This window comes from Chiloscyllium plagiosum, chromosome 8 (assembly GCF_004010195.1).
Source record: "Chiloscyllium plagiosum isolate BGI_BamShark_2017 chromosome 8, ASM401019v2, whole genome shotgun sequence".
NCBI classification, from domain to species: domain Eukaryota; kingdom Metazoa; phylum Chordata; class Chondrichthyes; order Orectolobiformes; family Hemiscylliidae; genus Chiloscyllium; species Chiloscyllium plagiosum.
The window spans coordinates 107,565,635-107,588,427 of record NC_057717.1 but is presented as its reverse complement, the minus strand read 5'-3'; the positions used below and the strand labels follow the sequence as shown (position 1 = coordinate 107,588,427).

At 43.0% G+C, this 22,793-nt stretch overlaps 1 protein-coding gene across 1 annotated transcript in view; it reads right to left on the bottom strand.

The window, feature by feature from the left end:
* LOC122552333 (choline transporter-like protein 2) overlaps nt 1-22,793 on the bottom strand; it is a 76,755-nt gene that overhangs the window by 53,067 nt on the left and 895 nt on the right. The gene's annotated exons all lie outside the window — the stretch shown is intronic.

Below are 22,793 nucleotides of genomic sequence, written 5' to 3'. Positions count from 1 at the left end.
AAATGAGGAAACTATTGAAGTCCACATTGATGCCCTGGGGTTCAAATGTTCCGAGGCGGAAGATGAGGTGTTCTTCCTCCAGGCGTCTGGTGGTGAGGGAGCGGCGGTGAAGGAGGCCCAGGATCTCCATGTCCTCGGCAGAGTGTTCTGTTCAATTATCCCCAGACCTTTGGATAATTTGCTGCAGACGGGATGCAGCGTTACAGCCAGGAAAACAGAGGAGAGTTGGCGCAATCCAGAGTTTCTCACTAGTCTGCACAGAGATAGGGTTTGGAGAGGTTCCGTCAGTAAGGACCACTTGAAGGTCATGAAAGACAAGGCAACTTGGCCACGAGTGAGAAGTGACTGAGGATGAATCTGGAAGAAGTCACAACCGAGAAGAGGATTGTGGGAGTACTCAGTGTCAAAAAACGGTGAAGCCCCAAACATTAGTGCTTCCCTCCCTCCTCCTCAAACCAAAGAGAGACTGGCTGCCGGAAAATTTGTTTGCGACTTAGAAACAACAGGGCCTCAGCAGTGTGCATCATCTTTACCAGTAAAGATGACAGGGGCTCTGGGAAAGCATGCAATATATATGGTATGTAAAATGTGGGAATTGTGGATACACAAGACATCCAGGATAGTCACAGTGCATGAAGTGCCAGAAGATAGCAGTCTTTGAATAACTTGAGACTGACTTGGAGCAACTATTTTCCTCTGTGCACTGTACAAAAGGAGGGGTACCTGGGACAGTTGTACCAGAGTGGTCAGTCTGCATCATGACAGGCTGGCAACGAGGAGTGCAGAGACAGAAGAGTGGGAGATTCTTCACTGAAAGGAAAGGAAACAGCAGGTCCACAAAACCCAGGACTCCTGGTATGAAATTTTAAACATCTAATCAGTGAGCAACATGACTGAATCTGGGGTGGATGACTCCACAAGGGACGCCTATAAGGAAGGCACAGTGGGTCAGTGGTTAGCACTGCTGCCTCGTAATGCCAGGCACCCAGGTTCAACTCCACCCTCAGGCAACTGTGTGGATTAGGGTTACAGGGCTAGGATAGGGGGGTGGTCTGGGGGAGATGCTCTTCAGAAGGTTGGTGTGGACTTGATGGGCCACACGATAAGAGATTCTATGATGATTCTTTTATGACTTGCGGGAGAACCACAGTACCGTGATGCCCAAGACTACTCTGGGAAGAGAGAGAAAGGCTGGTAAGCAGATCAGATGTGGCAATAATGGGCGACTCACTAGTTCAAGAGTGAGACAATCTAATTTGCAACTGAGGTGAGTCCCTATGGTCCGTTGCCTCCTCGGTGCAAGGGTTCAGGAATGACTGGATAAACATTTGGAAAGAGAGGGTGTACAACCAGTGGCTGTGGTGCATGTGCGGAGGAGGGAAGGGATCTACATTTCTAAGGCAGGTGACCAGGTAGGTTGACTAATAGAACTACCAAACAGTGCAAAAAAGAGAAAATATCAGGACAGAGGCAAAAAGGCAGTGGGGGGGGAAGGCTTGAGTGTTGACAATTAGATTAGATTAGGATTACTTAGTGTGGAAACAAGTCCACACTGACCCTCCGAAGATGAACAAAGATTACGGTCACCTTCTATGGGCAAGAAAGTGATAAATGCGTGGAATATAGAAAACAAAACTGGAGAACTGAAAGCAGAAATTGCTCTGGGGATATGACACAGTAGCACTGACAGAAATATGGCTTACGTCAGAACAGAACTGAATATTTAACATCCCAGGTTAGAAGGCTTTTTACAGCAACAGGCAGGGGTAAAAATAGAGGAGGTGGCGTAAGTGTCTTGGTAACAGATAATATCATAGCCCTTGAAGATTCAGTTCCTGAATTAGAATCTACAGAGGAACCTCAATTATCTAAATACCGAATTATCCAGCAAGACCGCAAGGTTCCAACGCGTGTCTAAACTAAGTTCTCCTGCATTCGATCATCCAGAATTCAAACTAACCAAACAAAATTCTCTCTGCCCGAGTCCTTCGGAAAATCGAGGTTCCTCTGTATATGTTTGGAGATGGGAAACAGGAAGGTGTTGGCTTGGGGGGGGGGGGGTTGCTGAGTATTTATTATGAGGAGACAAAAACACTGCAGATGCTGAAATCCTAGGTAGACAAGCAGGTGCCTGGAAGAACACAGCAAGCCAGGCAACAGCAGGAAGTGGAGAAGTCAACTTTTTGGATGTAACTCTTCTTCAGGACTGGGGTTGGATGTAAGGGGAGCTGCAATGTTTCGGGTGTAACCCTTAGACCTCCAAATAATGGAAGGAAGTAGAAGAGAGCATTTGTACACAGATTATAGAAACCTTATAGGACAAGTGGGGCTGTGACAGTTGGTGATTTCAATTACCTCAGAATAGACTGGGAAAAAGGTAGAGTGTGGGGCACAGAAGGGGGTGGGGGAATTCCTACGATATGTGCAGGAGAACTTCTGGAACAGTACATTTTCAGTCCCACGAGGGAGTGTGGGGTGTTGGATCTGGTCCTAGGGAATGAGACAGACCAACTGGAGAACATCAGAGCTAGGGAGCATTTGGGAAATAATGATCATTATATAGTGAAGTTCGATATTACCTTGGAAAAGGATAAAAATCAGTCAAGGATCAAGATTCCAGACTGGAAAACAGATTTTATGGGTCTAAAAGCTGAATTGGAGCAATTGAAACATTTTGGGGGATAAAACAGGTGAAAAATGGGAGAGATGAATAGATACAAGCTAGGTACATATCCATGATACAGGGTATTCAAATGTAGAGTACCCAAATGACTAAGGATATTGATGAAAAAAATAAGAGAAAAAGGAGACATATGATGCATACCGGAATAATAATAGCAATAGAAATCAGGAAGAATATCACAAATGCAGGCTGGAATAAGGAATGCTAAGAGGAAACATGAGGAAAGGATGGCAGGTTGCACTAAAACAAGTAGTAAAATGTTCTTCAAACATCATAATAGTAAAAGATTAGTGAAGGATAGAGTGGGGCTCATCAGGAACAAGCAGGAGAAATTGCTTACAGAAGCGAAAGGTATGCCAGAGGACTTGACTTTCCTTCCATTTTTACTAGATTACAAAATGGTCACAATGGCCTATTTGAGCAACTGTGGGCTGGGAACAATTGAGTGGTACTGAGATAACTAAAGAGGTGCTAAACAGGCAGGCAGCACTCCAGGCACTGAAGTCCCCAGGCACAAGTGGGATATATCCTAAATTGCTGAGAGGGGTAAGGGAGCAAATTGTGAAGCTGTTTCCAGGCCTCTCCGAATACTGGATTTGTCCCAGGGGGACTGGAAGATTGGAATTGTGATACCATGGTTTATGGGGCAAAGGATAACCCAGGAAACTACAGATCTGACAGCTTGATAACAACTGATGAAGGCCATAATACAGGTTAAGGTAAATAAAAACAGACAAAAATAAGTTAATACTAGACAGTCAACATGGCTTTGTCAAGGGTAAGTAATGCCTCAACAAATTTTAATTGAGTCCTTTGATGAGGTGACACAGGCAGTGGAAGTTGTGGATATTTGGACATTCAGAAAGCAATTGCTAGGGGCACACAGCAAGCTGGTGAGCAAATTAGAAATGTTCGAGATTGGCAACATGGATTAGAAGTTGGTTAAAAGATGGGAAACAGTAGGTATAGATGGACATTTCACAGACTGGAGACAAATTGAAAGTAATGTCACCCTGGGATCAGGAGTTTGGACCCTTGCTTTTTCTGATTTACATAAATGATTTGTTGATGGATGTTGACGGTAAAATCTCTACACTTGCAGATAACACTAAGCTAGGGAAAGTAGTGAATTATGAAGATGCCACTGAGTTACTTCAGAGCGCATCAATCAGTTGGCCAAATGGACAGGTGTCTAACAGATTAATTTCAATGCTGGGAAATGTGAGGTCATGCATTTTAGAAGAGGAAATCTGATGAAGGAGCGTCGCTCCGAAAGCTAGTGTGCTTCCAATTAAACCTGTTGGACTATAACCTGGTGTTGTGTGATTTTTAACTTTGTACACCCCAGTCCAACACCGGCATCTCCAAATCATACATATTTGAAAGTGATGATTTTTTGGGGCTACAGAGAAAGGGCTGGAGAATGGGTAGCTCTTTTGGGAGCAGAAGGCCGCCTCCTGTGTTGTCAAATGCTATGATTCTATACTGTTTATTGTTGTTACCACGGCTCCAGTGCTCAGCTAAGCTCACAAGGTTACAATTATACTACTGCACACAATGTGAAAGAGAGAATGGACAAAATCCAACATGCTAAGCTATTAATTCACAGGATTTGAAATTTGCTGGCTGGGCTAACATTTACTGTCCATCCCTAACTGCCCTGGAGAAGGTGCTGGTGACTTGCCTTCTTGAACTACTAAAATCCGTGGAGTGTACAGCGAGAGATGTTAGGGAAGGATTTACAGGATTTCGACCCATAGACAGTGAAGGAGCAACGTTAGCTCTAAATCAAGATGGTGTGCAGCTTTGAGGGGAACCCGTAGGTGGTGGTCTCTCAAATCAGCTTCCTACGATTATGCCTTTTAGATTGTGAAGATGGTAGATTTTGTTGGTGGTCATCAGATCAAGAGTAGGTCATTCAGCCTCTGAAAGCTGTGGTATCATAAACAGATCGTCTATAATCTTGTATGATCTTTATACCTTCCAGTCTGTTTTCCATCACTTTTCTGTACTAATTTTGTCAATAAATATCTGACAATCTTGAAAGGTTGAAATCAACAGTGACCCAGTCTCTACTTCTCCTAGGAGAAAAGAATTCCAAAACCAAATTAACTACCCTCAGAAGAAATTCTTCCTCATCTCCATCTTAAATGGTAGACACCTTGCTTTGAATTTGCCTCCCAAATCTGGAGTCCCCATGAAGAAACATCCTCTCAGCATCTACCCAGTCAAGTCCTCAAAATCTTGTATATTTCAATAAGATCCCTTTATTTGGGTGTAGGCCAACATCTCCAATTGTTCCTCTGAAGATAAGCTCTTCATCTCAGGAATGAGTGACCTTCCCTGGATGCCTCAAAATATTTCCACCCCTCCTTTAGTGAGCAGAACAAAACTGTACACAATACATTCGGAATGGTATCAACAATGTTCGGGACAATTATAGCAAGCCTCCTCTATTTTTATAGTACTGCATCTTACTATTAAGTTGAACATTGTTTGCCTTCTTAATCACTTACTGTGTCGGCATAATGTTCTGTAATCCACGGATAAGGACACCAAAACTCATCCGCATGCCAGCATCCGGCAGTTTCTCTATATTAAAAAACATTCTGGTTTCTATTTCCCTACATTATTGCCTACATTATAGTCAACTTGTCAAACCATTGCCCGCTCATTCAATCGCTATCTCTTTGTAGACACTTTGAATCCTCATAACTTGCTTTCCTGTTTATGATTTGGAGATGCCAGTGTTGGACTGGGGTGTACAAAGTTTCCTGTTTATGTTTGTATTGTGTTGCTTTCAAAGCAACAGTAAGTGCAGGAACTGCATCAATGTATGATCAGAGTGCCCTGGAAGTGTTTTGTTGCCCTGAGTACCTGCACCCTGACTTTCTCCACTCCTCAGACTAAACTGGCATCTTGTTACTTCCCAATGAAGACAGGGTATCTATTATTCTGGTCAAAAAGCAAATAGGGGAAAGGAAAGTAAATTAAAGAACTGAATCTTCACGATTTGTTGCAGTTCAACTCCCACAGTACCATGTTGTTAAGCAAAGGCAATAAGTCCTGCCCTAACCGGCGGCATATTCATGAATAAAAAGAACCATCAAGTTCCGCTGAGAAGCGGTGGACCATAACTGCAGCTGTATAGTTATAAATAAGTAATGTAGAAACTGGTCTCCAGAGACTGATTCACATTAATATAAAACTTATCTTAAAAAGCCATATTTCTTCATAATAGACAAATATTCCTGACGTGCTCTGGCCAACAATTCTCAAGAGTCTCTACATTCCTGCAATTCTGACCACTTGTGCATTTTGCACTTTGCCTACACCCAAACACTGCAATTTCAACCTCCTCTCACTACAAAGCATCTATGTCTCTGACCAAGTTATTGGCTATCCATCCTCTATGGCCAGCTTAGTCTGATTACAATGTCTATAAAGCACATAGGAACTTTAAACATCCTATGTTGGAAAACCAGATCCTTTCAACTGGTGTAATTAATAAATTAAACAGCTGCTTCATAAAGAGAAGAATCTGAGTTATGGAATATTGTAAAGAATCTGATAATATTGTGCAAATCAATAAGAATGCTGAGAGATGTTTTAATTAGAATGTTACAGATTGTCTCAGCTGCTGAATGGAATTTTCTTTTACAGCTGTCAATATACAGTTTTCAGAGCAGGTTGTTAAATGTGGATCAACCTGAAACCTCATTTGGATGAAAGCTCCAAATAAAAAATATATTGTTCTTCAACTTTGTAGAGACAGAGCATCAATCTGTTTGGGAAAAAGGCTGCATATCTGTAATTACATAGAGTTCGCACAGTGCAGCATGGAATGCACCAAGTTCCTTCCTCACTGATTGCCACACTGTATCCTATTTACATAGAGAGCAGTAAAGTGTTCCCATAGATGGCCTGACAATCCATAGTTTGCAGTTAGCACATTAAAACAAACTTTTTTTAATAGAAAAAAGGATGGTTTGGATGTGAAATGAACTTCCAGAGAAAGTGGGGGATACAGGTACAGTTACAACTTTTAAAAGTACATGAATCAAGAAGGTTTGGAGGGATAAGGGCCAGGAGCAGACAGGTGGGGCTAGTTTAGTTTGAGATTATGTTCAGCATGGACTGATTAGACCAATGGGTCTGTTTCCAAGCTTATGACTCAAATCATCCAGCAGTATTTCCTAACCACCCCCTGATTCTCAGCAAGAATGAGCTGCCTTCTCCTGATCATTTATTTCAGAGGGTATTAGATGTCATCCATGTAGATTAGCTATGGAGTCAATAGTAAGCCAGGGCAACAGGATGACTATTTCAGATTAGACACTTTTTTTATTTCAAAAATATACTTTATTCATAAATACTTTGATGATCTATACAACTGGACATGCCATACATATGTAAACATTCCATTTGTTTGCATACCGAAACAGAGTAATCATTCCTATTTACAGGTCTGTATGATTACATTTTGAGCTGAGGCGTCAGCAGAGCCCAAATGACTGCGTGGGCCCCCTGTTCTTCTTTAGGCAGGCAGACGTTACTCAGTGGTCTTTCCCCACCGCGCCTTGGCGGCAGCTGCCCCAGGCTTCAGCACGTCCCTCAACACGTAGTCCTGGACCTCGGAATGTGCCAGTCTGCAACACTCAGTCGGGGTCAACTCCTTCAGCTAGAAGATCGGCAGGTTTCGGCTTGCCCAGAGAGCGTCCTTCACCGAGTTGATGATCCTCCAGGCACAGTTGATGTTTGTCTCGGTGTGCGCCCCGGGGAACAGGCCGTAGAGCATGGAGTCCCGCGTCTCAGCGCTGCTCGGGACGAACCTCGACAAACACCACTGCATTCCTCTCCAGACTTCTTCTGCGTAGGCACATCCCAGAGGGAGGTGTGTGACAGTCTCGTCTCCTCCGCAGCCGCTTCGAGGGCAGTGAGCGGTGCGGCTGAGAGTCTGGGCGTGCATAAAGGATCTCACAGGCAGAGCCCATCTCACCACAGCCAAGCCATGTCTTGGTGCTTATTGGAAAGTTCTGACGATGAGGCATTCTGCCAAATGGCTTTGACAATCTGCTCAGGGAACCGCTCAATAGGATCCGCCCTCTCCTTTTCCCAAAGGGTCTCAAGGACACTACGTGCTGACCACTTCCTGATGGACTTGTGGTCAAAAGTGTTTTTGTTCATAAACTTCTCCACGAAGGACTGGGGATACGGAACGGTCCAACTACTCGGAGCGTTCCGCGGCAGCGAGGCCAGGCCCATCCTTCGCAACATTGGGGACAGGTAGAACCTCAGTACGTAGTGACACTTGGTGTTTGCGTACCGGGGATCCACGCACAGCTTGATGCAGCCTCACACAAAGGTGGCCATCAGGGTGAGGGTGGCATTGTTTGTATTTTTTCCCCTTTTGCCCAGATCTTGGTACAGCGAGTCCCTTCAGACCCGGTCCATCTTTGACCTCCATATAAACTGGAAGATGGCCCGGGTGACTGCAGCGGCACAGGTTCTGGGAATAGGCCAGACCTGTGTCACGCATAATAGCAATGACAGTGCCTCACACCTGATGACCAGGTTTTTTCCCCGCGATGGAGCGCGACCGTAGCTTCCATCTGCCCAGTTTCTGCCTCACTTTGCTGATACACTCCTCCCAAGACTTGGCGCATGCCCCAGCCCCTCCGTGGCGCATGCCCAGCACCCCCCCCCCGAACCAAATACCCAGCACCTTCAGGTGGTCAGTCCTGACGGTGAAGGGGATCGAGGATTGGTCGGCCCAGTTCCTGAAGAGCATGGCCTCGCTCTCGCCTTGGTTTACCTTGGCCCCCGAGGCCCGTTCGAACTGGTCACAAATGCACATGAGGCTGCGCACGGACAGCGGATCCGAGCAGAACACGGCGACATCATCCATGTACAGGGAGGCCTTAACCTGCAGGTCCCTGCTGCCAGGAATAGTCACCCCTCTCAGGCTCGCATCCTTCCTGATGGACTCGGCAAATGACTCTATGCAGCACACAAACAAGGCAGGAGAGAGGGCAGCCCTGCCTGACTCCAGATCTGACTGGGAAGCTATCTGATTCCCACCCATTGATTGAGACTGCACTGACAATGTTGGCGTAGAGCAGTCTGATCCAATTGTAGATTCCCTCCCCAAAGCCCATTTTGGAGAGAACATCTCTCAGGCACCTGTGTGATATCCTGTCAAAGGCTTTCTCCTGGTCCAGGCTGATCAGGCAGGTGTCCAACCCTCTGTCCTGCACGTACGCAATCGTATCTCTGAGGAGTGCAAGACTCAGCGATCTTCATGCCCGGCATAGCACAGGTTTGGTCAGGGTGAATCACCGACCCCAGAGCAGACCTGACTCGGTTGGTGATTACCTTTGACAGAATTTTGTAATCCGCATTCAACAGTGAGATTGGTCTCCAATTTTTGAGTTCCTCCCTCTCCCCCTTCCGCTTGTAGATGAGGATGATGACGCCTTTCCTCATGGATTCACTCATGGTACCTGTCCGAAGCATACTGACATACACCTCCAGCAGGTCCTAGCCAATCAAGTCCCACAGAGCAGAATAAAGCTCGACCGGTAAGCCGTCGCTTCCGGGATTAGACACTCATTGTAGGAAAATTCTCCGCATTACCTTCCGCATCCAACTACAGTCCCCACACAGCTGAATTTTATATTCACAAACCAGCTCCCTTCCCACCCCCCGGGGCAGAGCAGGGCAGGGGGGTGGGAGGAATGTAAAGGAGGGTGCGATAACAGCGAATCTCTCAACTTAGGGATGGGGAGAAGCTGCAGAGTTCGCAATGTGTCTGCCATTTGTAAATCACTAATTGACGAGCTCATTAACGACCTTATCGCAGGAATTTTAAAAATATTGTCTGTTGCATTTGCAGTCTGATAAAGGTGTAGGAATAGGGTGTAGGTTTGCTCGCTGAGCTGTAGATTTGATATCCAGACGTTTCATTACCTGGCTAGGTAACATCATCAGTAGCGACCTCCAAGTGAAGCAAAGCTGTTGTCTCCTGCTTTCTATTTGTTTGTTTGTCCTGGATGGGGTTCCTGCGGTTCTAGACTTATGCCAGAGAATTCTGAGAGGCCTGGCACTCCAACCACAACGCCATTAACAAACATATTAGGTCTAGATACCATCTATCAACCCCTCAGAAAATGAACAGGAAATGACATCACCACAAACCCCAGGAACCCCATCCAGGACAAACAAATAGAAAGCAGGAGACAACAGCTTCGCTTCACTTGGAGGTCGCCACTGATGATGTTACCTAGCCAGGTAATGAAACGTCTGGATATCAAACCTACGCCCTAAACCTCAACCTGAGCTACAAACCTTGCAAGGTGTAGGAGTGTTGTATGGCAGCTACGAGGAGTGCTGGGAACAAATTTCGGTTTAAGGACTACTTGGAAAAAGTACTGGAGGGTTTGGGACTATTTAGACATCCTCTGGACGAAGATGAATTATTGACACAGGTTGAATCTGAAGTCTATTGCGTGGTTTACAATGAATAGGTCTGGGCCACTCACTCCAACCCCAAATCCAGTTTCAGGAGGTATCTAATTTAGCTCTAAGAGTCTAAACCAGGAAGATAAACTTGAACATTTGTACAACATTTTAAAGTTTATACAGAAAATAAGTAAAGTGAAGGAAAGAAAGGTGGAGTTGAGAGTAAACTAAAGACAGAAAAATGTTAAAGTTAAATTTTCAGAATCTCCAACATTAACATTTGGGAAAAAATAAATTCCGCTCTGTTTTCACTGCCAGAGACTTTGTTGACAATAATTGGGATTTAACATGCTTTTAAAAATTCACCTGGACACCAACACACCAGTCCCAACCTATCCTGCACACATCACAGGTAAGTTGAGCAACTTCATGACCTTTCACTGTCTTCAATGCAGAGCCTTTCAGTAAAAACATGTGGAGGTTCAAGGCAACCCAGACATCAGCTTTTGGATGTCTACCTATTTGCAGGCTTCAAATCATACTGCCCATGAGTTGTGCTGTCTGCCTCACTGTCATTCATGATGCAAAACTTGGGCATTAGCCCAGTGCAGATACAACATTGCTGCATTAGAAAGCTGTTCCTCTCAAGGCCAAGGCTGTAGCTGAAAACAAGACCGTCATGTGTGCCAAAGTATTTCTAAAGTGCCTCAAGATTTAAAACAACCTTTTGGGCATTACACAGCCCCAGCAGTTTTCAAACATTCACACTATGTTTACCGGTAACTGCCAAAACATTTGGCGGATGGTTTCCTACTTTGCCCCAGTAGTTTTCCCCACTCCTCTCTGGGGTACAATTCTACGTCTGTTGATAATACCGTGCTGAAGTGGCTTACAGCCTGGTCTCTGGACTTTCAGTGGGTTCCTCAAGAACACAGGAGCAGATGTCTAGCTCAGTCCTGTCCTCACTTCACATCCAAATATACTTTCCAACAGAATAATCAGTGACAGAAATATAGGTCATTGTCTCCTCCCACTAAAGCCCCACCACTCTTCTGACAGAGGTCAGTAGAGGCAGGATCAAGGCTAAGACATATACAAGTCGTCTGAAGAATAAACTGATCCTTTAAGAACTACCCACTTCCACAAGGAACATCATTTCTTGCTTCCCAAAACCTGACAAAATTTGCTAATAAAAAGATTTAAAAGAACAGATTTTAGAGAGATGAACAACTTATTTTAATAAAGCACTGAAAAGGAAAACAAAATCCCAATACAGGGAAATGCCAATCCTCCCAGTAGGATGAAGAAAATATTCTGACTGAGTGTCTTTGCTGTGGTCTTGTTTCAGCAGTAGCTAAAAATGAATAACCATGTGACTGAGCTGCAAGTTTCTATTTCAGTTTCAATCTGTACCTACTGAATAAGGAGAGGGCGGCAGTGTGAAGGTCTCTAATCAAGACTGGAAGAGTATTTGAGCCCCTGGCACACTGACCAACACAACCCAAGCAAACTTTGAGCCCCATCTACACAAAAGAAAACTTAGCCTGTCAAAGGCAAGAGCAATTGGTAATGAAATCAACCCCTAATGTCTCACACTGCACCCTCCCTCACTTTTATACCTTCCCAGGAGAAAGCAAGGGCCAATGTTACCAGTTTAACGGTCATCGCCACTGACAACTGCTAAAAGGTGCATCCTTATAGATTCAAGCAGGGAACAGTTCAAACTGGACTAACAGTGCTGATTACATTTCCTAACAACAGGATTTGCACTTACATGTAAACCACAACCATCAGGGAAAAGTTACTGAGTCAGTGTTACCTGTGGAATCATTTCTCGATATGGAAAATGTGGTATTAGCATTGTCTGGCAATGAAACCGTAGAAAACAGGTCTCGGGGCTGGTAGACGACAACAATGCAGAGCTCATCAACACTGAGTAATAGGCCCAATGCTTTACCATCAGCGAGTACTTCAAGTGGACATAATCTCACTGGTGGCGATAGTGCAGTTTAAGCACCTACCCATTAGCCATTTACGACAGATTGCTCACACTGTGCAAACATATTTGTCCAATTCAGATTTAATTAGTAAATGTAATGATTTCTTATTCAATTCAGATCCAAAGGCTGACATCAGCATCTAGATGAAGGAATGAGATCACACATTACAAGACATGTTCAATTATTTTAGTGGATTGGACAGCTAAGCTGGGGCTGTCCTGCATACCAGGTCCAAGACCAAACTGAACAAGTAAACAAGCATTCATTCCAACTAGGCTCTCTCCACCATGTAATAACAAATAACCAGTTTGGTTCGGCAGACTGAAATCTCCCTCTGGGAGGGGAAGCAGGAGGCCAGACTGTTTCTGTCTTCCCATTCCCCCTCCTCAGTCGAAGCAAAATGCTCAGACAGCGTATAGTCTTTCCTCCATCTTTATTCCATGCCCTGGAGGGAGCGAGAACGATTGCCCATGTGCACAGAGACATGGGTATTCCCTCTCAAACAGCAGTTTCTTAATGAATTATATAATCATTTTACTGGGAGGAGCATCCAGATAAGGCAGCATACATATTAATTGGGTGACCATCACAATCAGAGAGTGTCAATAGCAAAGATTAAACCATCTAGTGTTATACAATGAATGTTCTTAACTTTAACTGGCTTCACTTAATGAATACTTTTGACTTTGTGAAACTGACCTTACATATTGAATGCTTCCAATATTGTTAAATGGCTCTAAATAATGCTTTTTCACCATTACCCTTGCTTCCAACACCCCATTGTTAACTGCAAGTTCTTAATTGATCCGAGTCATGCTCAGCCGAACCTCTTGTTTCACAAAATTCAGAACTTAACTCTTTCCCTACCTGCTCATACCAGATACACATTCTCATTTCTATATCTTGAACTGGCCTTGGGAAGAGTCTCCTGCTCGCTGGAATTTTCCTGATGCCATCCCATTAAGTGGCATGAAGCTAGATTCCAAGTCATCTTAAAAGGTACTGGGTGGGGGAGAGGGAGGTCTCTAAACTGCAGGACCAATCAGGCATTTCTTAGCTTGACAGCAGCAGCAGCAGGCTGTAAGGAACGGTAAGTCAGTGTGTGTGTTTCAATGTGGATGCCTTCTTCCAAGAGTTTTTAAAATCATTAATTAAAAAATTAGTTTCATCTTCCAGGACATGTCACTAGACTGTTCCCCTATCCTGGCCTGCAGTTGGGTGTCCACAGTAGTCACCAATGCCACTGGAAACTAGACATCAACAGGGAAATCCTTATCAGCCTCATTTAATCAGACTTGAGGTCCTGCCAGATCCTGATCACTTATCACATGCGGCTGGGGAGTCCTGTTGGTCAATCCTACTTCCACTGAAATGACCCAGCAGAATGGAGCGAGGTAACTCGACAGGGAGTAAAACCAGAGCTCAGCAATTGGAAACAGGCCTTATAGACTGGAAATATAAGCAGTCACCTCGATAGTAAAAGAATGGTGCCCTGAAATTATTTCCCTTTACCCTAATGAACATTGTAACTATAGTTGGACAGTAATCTCAACTTCCTAGAAATATCACATCCCAATTTGAATGCATGCTGTTCTATCATCACAGGATCAGAGATCTGGATATTCCCCCCCTTCCACCCACCCAGAACCAGACACAGTTATTCAGGGTGAGGCTCTCCACCATAAAAGTGAGAAATTAAAACTTCTGATCATGTCAACATCACTCAAATGCTGAGAACAAATCAGAAAACCTAGTCATCAGGGCTTTCTTCTGGGCTGAACTGAAATCTAGTCCCCACCAGAAATAACACCAAGTTCCCAATTGACAAGCATTAATTCTCTGTAACCCAATTGTGGGTTACATCGACGCTCATGATTTCCTCCTGACCTTTCTGCGAAAAAAAAATGGTGCTCAGTGGGAAAGAACACCCTTCTGAGACTAGTGTTGGGTTTGTCTGTAAAATGTACAAAATCCCCACCCTCTGCAGTCTTTGATCAAACACTTTCAATATCCAAGTATAAAAAAAAAACACAATTAAAACCTAAGTGAAAACATTAAGAAATGCATGTTGAGCAAACCAACAGGCAATGCCTTTTATCATAAGGCAAATATTTCAACTTTCCTCACGGATGATTTTCGTCCACTTAGTGCTTTTTCCCTGCCCCCAAATCTAACCAGATAATACAGACGATTCCAAAGAATCAAACCATATTTGTAACATTGTCTTGTTTCTCTTTCCCACAGATGCTGCCAGACCTGCTGAGCCCCTCCAGCACTCTGTCCTTAATCCAGGTACAGCCTTTGCTGAAATACCAATAAGCACTCCAGCTTTAGTTGAAACATTTACTGATGTGTTGAGATAATCCTCTCAAAGATTAAAATTTCATTTCTACATTTCTGTGCAATTTTACTCACATTAGCCAAATTTTCCAAAACTAAAGAATCAGGGTAAAAAAAATGTTAAAAATCACATAACACCACGTTATAGTCCAACAGGTTTATTTGGAAGCACTAGTTTTCGACCTGATAAAGAAACAGTGCTTTCAAAGCTAGCACTTCCAAATAAACCTGTTGGACTATAACGTGGTGTTGTGATTTTTAACATTACCCACCCCAGTCCAACACCAGCTCCTCCAAATCACTTCTTTATAATGTATTATCTTCAAGACTGATATCAGCTGAGAACAACCACACAATAGTGCCAAACTCTGATCTCCTACTTTCCCAGTTTTTACAATTAATTCCAGCAGTTTCAGTTGCAGAAGGACTCAAGGTACCTACTAGGCCTAGACTCCAGTGCAACAATTTTCAAAAATAACCAATTAACTCATTAGTATACTTTGGGTTGTCTTAGTGACAAGCTTCATGGTGCAGCTAAAGCAGAGAAGGATGTTCCATAATGCTTCCTGGTTGATGATATCAATGTATATGATTTTTACTAGAGGATATTTAGAGGTCACAGTTTAAGGGTACAGGGTAGGCCATTTAAGACTGAGATGAGGAGAACTTTGTTCATCCAAGGATGTGGTGAGCCTGTGGAATTCACTGTCACAAAGTGGCTGAGGCTATCACAATGGATGTTTCCAAGGAGTTAATTATCATTCTCAAGGCTGAAGCAATAACAGGATATGGGGAGAAGGCAGAAACTGGGGACTAAGTTGGATGATCAGCCATGATCATATTGAATAGTAGAGCAGGCTTGAAGGGCCGAATGACCTACTCTTGCTCCTTGTTTCTATCCAGCCCTCCAATCCCCAGGATTCCCTCCAAGGATTCCTAAGAAATGAAATTTCTTAAGGGACAGGGTGACCAGCCAGAGGTCGTTGTGCACAATGGTACCAATGACATTGGTAGAAAGAGGGATGAGATCCTGTGTAGTGAGGACAGCGAGTTAGGAAAAAGGCTAAAGAGTAGGACCTTTAGAGTAGCAATCTCTGGATTACTATCAGTGCCACACGCCAGTGAGGCAAGGAATAGAAAGACAGGAGAGATGAATGCATGGTTAAGAAGCTGGTGCAGGGAACAGGGTTTCAGGTTCTTAGATCTTTGGGACCTCTTCTGGGGTAGGGGTGACCTACCCCAGAATTAGAATTAGAGGGGGTCATTTCAGAACAGAAATGCGGAGACATTTCTTCAGCCAGAGAGTGGTGGGCCTGTGGAATTCATTGCCACGGAGTGCAGTGGAAGCCGGGACGCTAAATGTCTTCAAGGCCGAGATTGATAGATTCTTGTTGTCTAGAGGAATTAAGGGCTACGGGGAGAACGCTGGTAAGTGGAGCTGAAATGCACATCAGCCATGATTGAATGGCGGAGTGGACTCGATGGGCCGAATGGCCTTACTTCCACTCCTATGTCTTATGGTCTTATGGACCTGTACAAGAAGGATGGGTTGCACCTAAACTGAAGGGGAACCAAAATCCTTGCAGGGAGGTTCACTAATGCGACTCTGAAGGATTTCTACTCGAGTGGCGGGGGCTTGGAATCAAAGCAGCAGGTCAGCAATTGGAGGGATTGAGGGGAAGGTAGATATTAGGACCAGAAAACAGAAAGAAAAGACAGGCAGAGACAGGTTAATAAACACGATAGTACTAATGGGCTAAAGTATATTTATTTCAACTCAGAGTATTATGGGTCAGCAAATGAGCTTAGAGTCTGGGTCAGCACATGAGACTATGATGTTGTGACCATTACAGAGATCTGGATAAGAGTGTTTACTCAAAGCTGCAAGGTTTTTATTGTTTTAGACGCGATAGGGAAGGAGGTAAAAGAGTTGGAGGTGTTACATTATTTATCAGGGAGAATGTCAGTTGCACTCAGAGGACATACTGGAAAGCTCATCTACTGAGGAAATATGGGTACAGCTCAAAAACAAGAAAGGTACAATCATTCTGATGGGACTATAGCATAGGCCCTCTTAACAGCCACCAGGACATCTAGGAACAGATATGTTGGCAGAATATGAAAAAATGCAAAAACAACAGGGTGACTAACATCCCCAAGATTGACTGGACTTCCTTAGAACACAAGGCTTAAATGGGGCAGAATTCAAGGGGGTTTCTTGAAACAGTAAATAGATAGTCCAAATGGAGGAGGTGCCATACTGAATGTTGTATTGGCTAATGAGCCTAACCAGACGACTGGCCTTTCAGTGGGAGAGCATTTTGGAAATAGTGATTATAACTCCTTAAATTTTAAGAAAACTATGAATAAAGGATGAGTCAGGACCTTGTGGGAAGGTACTAAATTGGAGGAGGGCAAACTTAGTCAGTAGTATTAGGCAGGAGATAGGGAATGTTAATTGGGAGGAGCTGTTATCGGGCAAGTCCACATTTCACATTTGGGAGTTGTTTAAAGTTGTGATCAGAGTTCAGGACTGGCATGATCCAGTAAGAAGAAAGGACAAGGATGGCAAGGTATAGGACTCATGGATAATGAGGGAGGTTGTGAATTTAGTCAAAAATAAAAAATGCATATGTAAGGTTCAGGAAGCTAAAAATTGGACAGAGCATTTGCGGAATATAAAGAAAGTAGGAAAGTATTCAAGGAGGCAATTAGGAGAGCAAGAAAGGGCCGTGGAATGACCTTGGTAAGTAGGGTGAAAGAGAAACCCAAGGCATTCTATACATATATTAAAAGCAAGCGGATAACTAGGGAGAGGGTAGGACCACTCCAGGATAAAGAAGGGAACTTGTGCTTGGAGGCAGAAGATGTGGGTCAGATCTTCAATGAGTACTGTGTGTCAGTATTCACTCAAGGAGGACATGGAAGACAGCAAGATTAGTGTGGGGCACACTAATATGATAGGGCAGTTTGAGATCTAGAAGTGGTGTTAGGTCTCTTGAAGAACATTAATGTAGATAGGATCCCAGTGCTCGATGGCACTTGCCCCAGGTTATTGATAGGGGCTGGGACTTTGACCAAGAGTTTTGTCTCCTCGCTAGTCACTGGAGAGGTCCCGAAGGGCTGGCAAGTAGCTAATGTTATTCCACTGCTCAAGAAGAGAAATAGGGATAATCAAGGAAACTATAGACCGGTGAGTTTCACCTCAGTGGCTAAGAAGCTACTGGAGAGGATTTACACCCATTTGGAAGAGCATGGCCCAATTGGGGGCAATCAGCATGGCTTTGTGCAGGGCCAGCCATATCTTATTAACTTGAGTGAATTTTCAGGAGATGACTAAGGATAGAGCAATGGATCTTGTCCACAAGGATTTTAGTAAGGCTTTCAACAAGGTCAGCTCATCCAGAAGATTAAGATGCATGGGATCCATGATGACGTGGCTGCTTGGATTTAGAACTGGCTTGCCCAGAAAAGTCAGTAGTGGAGGAAGGGTGTTTTTCTGGCCGAAGGTCCATGACTGGTGATGTTCTGTAGGGATCCGTACTGGGACCTCTGCTGTTTATGTGACTTGGATGAAAACAGAGGGATGGATTGGTAAGTTTGCAGACGACACAAAGTTCAGTGAATTTGTGAATAGTGTAAAACGTTGTCAAAGGATATAGCAGGATAAGGATAAGTTTAAATATAGATGTAGAAATGGCAGATGGAATTTAATCCTGGCAAGTATAAGATGTTGCACTTTATGAGATCAAATATGAAGGAAAGTATACAGTTAATGGCAGGACCCCGACCAGACTTGACGTATAGAGGGATCATGAGGTTCAAATCCATAGCTACCTAAAAGTGGCCATGCAAGTAGATAGGGTGGTAAAGGCATCCAATGACATGCTTACCTTTACTGGCTGGGGCATTAAGGACAAGAGTCAGGATGTCATGTTGAAGCTTTAAAAGATTTTAGTTAGGCAGTTAGAGTGTTGAGTTGCATTCAAGTGGCCACATTGCAAGAAGGATGTGGAGACTTTCGGGAGGGTGCAGAAGAGGTTTACCAGGATGCTGCCTGGATTAGAGAGTATAAACTATAAGGAGAGGCTAGAAAAACTAGGATGTTTTCACTTGAGCGATGGAGGCAGAGAGAATCAAAGAAAATGTGGGGCAATTTTGTTTTGCACAAGAGTGGTGAGTCTGGAAGGCACTGTTCAAGGTGCTGTCAGAGGCATTTAAAGGGCTGTTAGATAAGCACATGAATAAGCAAAGAAGGGAGGAATATAGACCAAAGGCAGAAGGGATTAGTTTAAATTTGGCATCATGTACTGTACAACATGGGCCGAAGAGCCTGTTCCTGTGCTGTACAGTTCTAAGTTTGAAGAACCTAGAATTTTATTTGTCGGAAAGAATGTGCTGAATTCTGTCTAAAACACAACTGTGGTTTCTGGTTCCACCATTCATAGCAGTAATCCATTCCACATTTTTTTTTGAAAAAAATCTTCCTTCTGTAATTCTTGCTTTCTTCAGCTGCCCTTTGTAATAGTAACTGCATCTCCAAAGAAGCAAGATGAACTTCTTTGGGAACAGAGAAGTACAGGATGCTTGTTATGAACAATTCCCCTTAGTTTGAGTTAACTGTCCCAGCCTGCATGCTCAACTGAAATCTAGGTCTGAAGTGTTGTTTTGTTCATTCAGTTTGGGCAAGGATCGATGATTGAGGGTGACTCAAGGAAAAATCTGGATGATTTAACAACTGAAGGCAAAGACATGTTTCCGGATGTAATTTTGCTGCAACAAACAAGGCAGGTAGAAACTTGTTGCCTGCACTACACAGTCATTCCTGGCACCAAAGTAGATACCAAAGGCAGGTACAGACAATTATCAACAGCTTTCAGTATTTTGTCTCAACTGTTTCAGTACAGATGTCTGTCACGCCCAGTACTCAAGAAGAAAAACAAGCACAGATGTTAATATTCCCAGTTAACCATAAATTGTCTGTAATATTTAACAAGATAACTCTGTTACCACTTTAGTGATGTTAGTTGACTTTCTTTATTCAATGCAACCCAAGTAAAAGTTTCACTTATCTTTGAAACAAGCTGGTTTTCAGTTTACCTTATATTAAAGGCACTATTTAATGAGCCTCACTTAGCTGCACTCACGTCTTCTCTCTCAGATGGTTATAATGCAGGCCAAGAGTCTGAAACAGAACCCAGGAAATTGTCTATTGTGGGAAACATCATTTTCCAGATGAACAAACTGACTAACTACAATCGGATAGAACTCCCATAGCTAAAGCAAACAGAGGTATCTAAAAGGTGCGGTAAGGCATTACACTAACAACTCTGTTTAAACATTTTGCCTGTCAAAATATTTCTACTAAATTTTCAAATTAAATAATAAAATTAATTGCTCAATTTGTGTTGGAGGCTTGCAATTAACTTAATTCCAGTGGCCACTGACAAGATCCTCTCTCCAAGTGTTTAATAACACAGCTGTCTGGCTATAAACTGGAATCCTGGTTTGCATTCGAGTTAGGATGGTTGACAAGTGATCAATGTGAACTATTTATGATGATAAAAAGCACAGCACCCATAAAGGTAAAGAAGAACTATTTCCTCTGGTTAGTCAATCAAGAAAAAGGGAATACTCTTAAAACTAGACAATCAAGGAGTGATCCACTTCTTCACAGAAAAAGTTGAGAGAACCTAACATTTTCTCACCCTAAAATAGCTCTGCATCCTGGAGTTCAACTGAAACAGCTGGGACCGAGATCAAGAGATCTACACAGCCTAAGGATAAAGAATATGTAGCAAAGACAGGTAAATTAAGCTGAGGTACAAATCTAACTGTTTGGCAGAACAAGCTCAAGAGGCTGACAGAGCCTGGTCCTATATTGTGGATAACTAACTGATTAACCAACAAACAAAATATCTTTGTTTCTGTTATGGTTTCTGCATCATGTTATCAGTGAGTATTAAGAAAATTATGTTGATCATAACAACTTATACACTTGAATTATCACATCAAAATTAGCCAGATATACTAATTTCAATCTGAGGAGAAAGTGAGGTCTGCAGATGCTGGAGATCAGAGCTGAAAATGTGTTGCTGGAAAAGCGCAGCAGGTCAGGCAGCATCCAGGGAAAGGAGAATCGACGTTTCAGGCATAAGCCCTTCTTCAGGAAACCTGCTGCGCTTTTCCAGCAACACACTTTCAGCGCTAATTTCAATCTGATCCCTACCTGGGAACACTGACAAAATATTGAATATACTGTCAAAATACCAGCTACAGCTCAAGTTGTACCTCAACACAATAACAGATCAGAGCCAAGTTGACTGGCTCCAAACATTAATTCTGAATAACCTGGAATTTACATGCCTTTTTGGATAATATTCTGAACGCTGTGTTCTCAAACTCCCAGTAATACTATGATCATGCAGAGATCACAAAATAATCTTGAACGAGTGACATTCCACCAGTCAACACAATTGTCATTTCAGTTACGTCTTTGCTAATGTTTGAGCTTTAATTTAGATTGCTAGCAAATCTTAACCAAGGCAGGGTAGGGGCACAACAGTGCAGCTCTAGGAATTGGAAAAAGTCAACCAGGATATCTGTTCCCAGTCACTATTCAGTTATCAGTTACTGGAAGTGTAAATGTATGAACATGAGGAAAAACATGACTGGACCTGGCTATGATGTCTCCATAGTAAAACCTCAGACTGACATTTGAAGATTGGTCACTTGGATGACATATGGTAGGGAAGCTGACATCAGTGCAATTGAACATCAACAGGAAACTGCACCTTTAGGACAGTAAGAAATCTGATACAACAAATTAATCTAAATCTTAACAGCAGACGGGGTGACTGAGATCTCTGGCCAGATTACAGTGACTACCTTCACCAGGTATTACACATGTTAATAAAATCCTGAGGGGTGAGGCTGGACAGGAATACAATCTCTCTTCATGATAGCACTGATGCCAGAGTGAAGCTAAGCAATTCTTCACAGGAATAGATACAACTGATTAATACGGATACCATCATCTCCAGTTGATATTCATTCAGGGGATGGAAGAAAACTACAAATGGTAGCCATCCTAAATTAGAAACATTTCAATAAAGTCCATCTTGGAAAATTTACGTCCACGTAGCTCAAAACATCAGAACAATGATCTTTGAAATCTAACTACACTGAGGGGAGTAATGCAAACTCCCAGGAAACCAACTGTATTTCGCATGGTCATATTTCAGCTTATCAGTTAATTCTCCTGTATGAAAAGTTACATTTTCTTCAATGTTAACAGTAGTTAATGACTAAGCAAATAGGAAGGCTTGTGGTATATATGGTGTATTCAATATTTAAAAGCCAGATGAGACATGTTGAAACACTATTGGCCAATCATTACAGTTTGCTGCACTTGGAGTTTAACGGCTCAATGATCTAAGTCACTTTTCACAAAAGGTCCCAAAGATTAGAAAGAAAGGATTTTCAATTTAAATACAAACAGAGAAAAGCAAGTAAGAACTTCAGGCCAGGTATCTAGTTGGAACCTATATTAATTATCCGTTTTCATTGAAATGCTGACAAACTTACTTCTAGAACTCATAGCAAGAAAAACATTAACCTAAAAATTGTCAGAAATACTCAGCAGTACAGATCTACCAACTGTCAAAAAACAAGATTATACAGTGGATTTCTTTAAAATGGAAAGGACCCAGTAGAAAACAATCAAGACAACGTACATCTGATTGCACCCTGATGGATTAAAAACATCATTTTGAATTTATTTAATGCAGGGAATGTTCATGTGAACTTTTATTTTTGAGGAAAATTAAACCAGCAACATGTTTTCCACTATACTGTTCTGACTGCAAAACAAGTGACATTCTCAATTTTCACTCAAGAACTGAGTCTTCCATTTGTCTTGGAAAATGTGACTCACTTCACATTATTCTTTCAATTCCTCAGGTTCAGAAAATAGAGTGTGACCTCAAGAACCGGTTGCCAGAGTGTAGTCCTCTGGATCATGAGGGTTGGGGTTCAGCTGGAGTAAGATCCTGGGGGCTTGGAGCTGAGGTTTGGACCCTGGGGTTTGGGGAGTGAGGTCCTAGGTGGGGTTTACAACCTGGTTCTGCAGTGTGGTCCTGAGGACAATGTTTTAGACCCTGGAGTTGAAAAGTGTGGGACTGGAAAAGCACAGCAAGTCAGGCAGCATCCAAGGAGAGTCTACATTTCAGGCATAAGCCCTTCATTAGGAATGAGGGGGAGGAAGGGGGCTGGGAGATAAATAGGGCAGTGGGGGGGGGAGAGAAAAG